The following is a 2,463-nucleotide window of genomic DNA, read 5'->3' as shown; positions in this document are numbered from 1 at the left end:
ACAGGAATGAGAAAGGAATAGGTGGGCTGTGTCTTGACTAACTGAGCTTTGGATGCATCTCTGAGGGTAGAGCTGCAATTAAACAGCCCCTGAGCCCCACGAGCCCAAGTTAGTTGGTGCAGGCCAGCCGTGGGTGTCTAAATGCAGCATAGATATACTCTTGAGGTATGTCACAGCGATAAAAAACCCACAGCTGGCCCTGGTCAGCTGACTTGGGTTTGCAGGGCTTAATCTCCAGGGCTGAAAAATTGCTTTCTAGACATTCAGCTTGGGCTGAAGCCTGAGTTCTGGGACCCTATGAGGCACAGAGGGTTCCAGGACCTGAGTGTCTACATAACAATTTTTAGCCCCACAGCCAAGTCAGCTAGATGTACCCTTAAAGACCAATAAATGGACGTCATTTTGGAACCTACCAGGACACGAAAACATAGAAATGTGTTGACGTCTGGGAATCCAAATATGAAACACTGGGATATGTACAGTAGAACCCCATTTATCCAATCTAAGTGGGTAAGTGGGTCTGGGGCCAGATCAGATAATCAAAAATTCAGATAATCAGGAGAATGAGCAAAGAGCTTCCTATCCGTTATTTTAAAATGCAGAGTTGCTTTTAAACTAGTTGACTCTCCTGGAAGAGCATTAAAACATAGCCTCCTTCTTTGTTTACAGCGTACACGAACCGTTACGTCAAGTAAAGACTACCAGTTTATGAAAATGCATCATTTTAAGTTGCAACAACAGCAGTACTAATGGCAACAACTAACATGTGATATGCATAAAGTAAGATACAGTACTGTATACAGCACCGTGGTAGGTAGAGCAGTACTAGTGTTTATAATGGCTGGAAAAAAATCTGACAGTTTTCAATATTGTGCTTTTTCCAATATTATAATCTTGAGCTATTTTTGCCAGTGACTCTCCTTTTTTATTTTATTAATCATCTCTATTTTAGCATCCAATGACAATACTACATATTTTCACTTAATACTCACAGTCATTTTACAAGGCTGAAAAGACGCGACAATTACAGTAGTGTTGCCATGGAGGCGATGTCAATTTCCCATATTCCTGTGTGTGTGCCCTGGTTGTTCGGTTAATACAGAGAGCTGCATAATGAAGGCTCAGCTAGATGGGGTTTTGCTGTATAGGGGAAACTGTTTCATGTTACTCATTTGAGTTTCTCTGAATTTTTCTTAGAGTCTCAAATTAGTATTATGAATCAGTTTCACATTCTATAGCAAAGCAAAGAATTGGCTACCTCAGTCAAACTAAGCATTTTGAATGTTTATAGACGCAAAGAGTGAAACCCTGGCCCCACTGATGTCAATGACAAACTCCCAGGAGGGTAAAGATTTCACTCAAAGAGGAAAAAAATGAAACAATTACAAGAGAGGCAGTAATATTTGAACCTGGAGAAAAGTTAAAAAAATATTTAGGCTTCCCGGTCTAACTCTTTGTTTCAGCGAAAGAAGAGACAGGCATCCAAGTGTCTATGTATTTGCATGTACCGATGATTAAAAACAAAACAAAACAGACATTTCAATAGCATTTATCTACTTTTTAAGAAAAATCCCCTGCAATTTGTAACAATTTATTTTTCCTCCAAAAATCTTATTTGCCTCAAATAAAAAATGTTGATGTTGAAAAAATTCTACCATGATACTGAGCCTACTAATCAAAATGGAGAATGCAATTTATATATATAAAACAAACACGAAACCAAAAAGCCAACTGCAGTCTGCAGAGCACGATGCTCCCTGGCATGTTTCACCAACCATGATGGGCCTAGGTCTGAATTGCAGGTGATGGCTTGGATTCTTTCCTGCATTCCTTGTATGTGTTGGTTCAGGAATGTGCTCAGTTCAGTGAAGGGGGAAGGTGCGTCTTCCTACCTGGTTTTGGAGTAGCCCTATGCAGAAAGGCTATCTTAGACACTGGCAGTCTCCTCCTACAAACATACCACAAACACAGTGAGGTTTAAAAATGTCGTAGCGGTTGTGACCAAACCTAGTGTTGACCATGATTAGCAGAAAGGTTTTTTTAAACATGATTTCTCCTTATCTCTACTAGATAAGTCTTTTTTTTAAAGACATGTTAATTAATACAGGTTAGTTTACACAGTTTTAAAAGGTTTCAGAGTAACAGCCATGTTAGTCCGTATTCGCAAAAAGAAAAGGAGCACTTGTGGCACCTTAGAGATTGACCAATTTATTTGAGCATAAGCTTTCGTGAGCTACAGCTTACTTCATCAGATGCATACAGTATGCATCTGATGAAGTGAGCTGTAGCTCACGAAAACTTATGCTCAAATAAATTGGTTAGTCTCTAAGGTGCCACAGTTTTAAAAGCCACTCATTTTCCCAAGCCTGCAAAATCCCAAAGCAATTCATGGTCCAGAAGAGTTCTGCAGGGAGGGATTTCACTGCTGTAGTGGTAGTGGAAGGAAAGAAAGATTTTTAGGTT

The sequence above is a fragment of the Caretta caretta genome, chromosome 1 (genome assembly GCF_965140235.1).
Source record: "Caretta caretta isolate rCarCar2 chromosome 1, rCarCar1.hap1, whole genome shotgun sequence".
In the NCBI taxonomy this organism is placed as follows: domain Eukaryota; kingdom Metazoa; phylum Chordata; order Testudines; family Cheloniidae; genus Caretta; species Caretta caretta.
Note: the sequence above shows the minus strand (reverse complement) of the source record.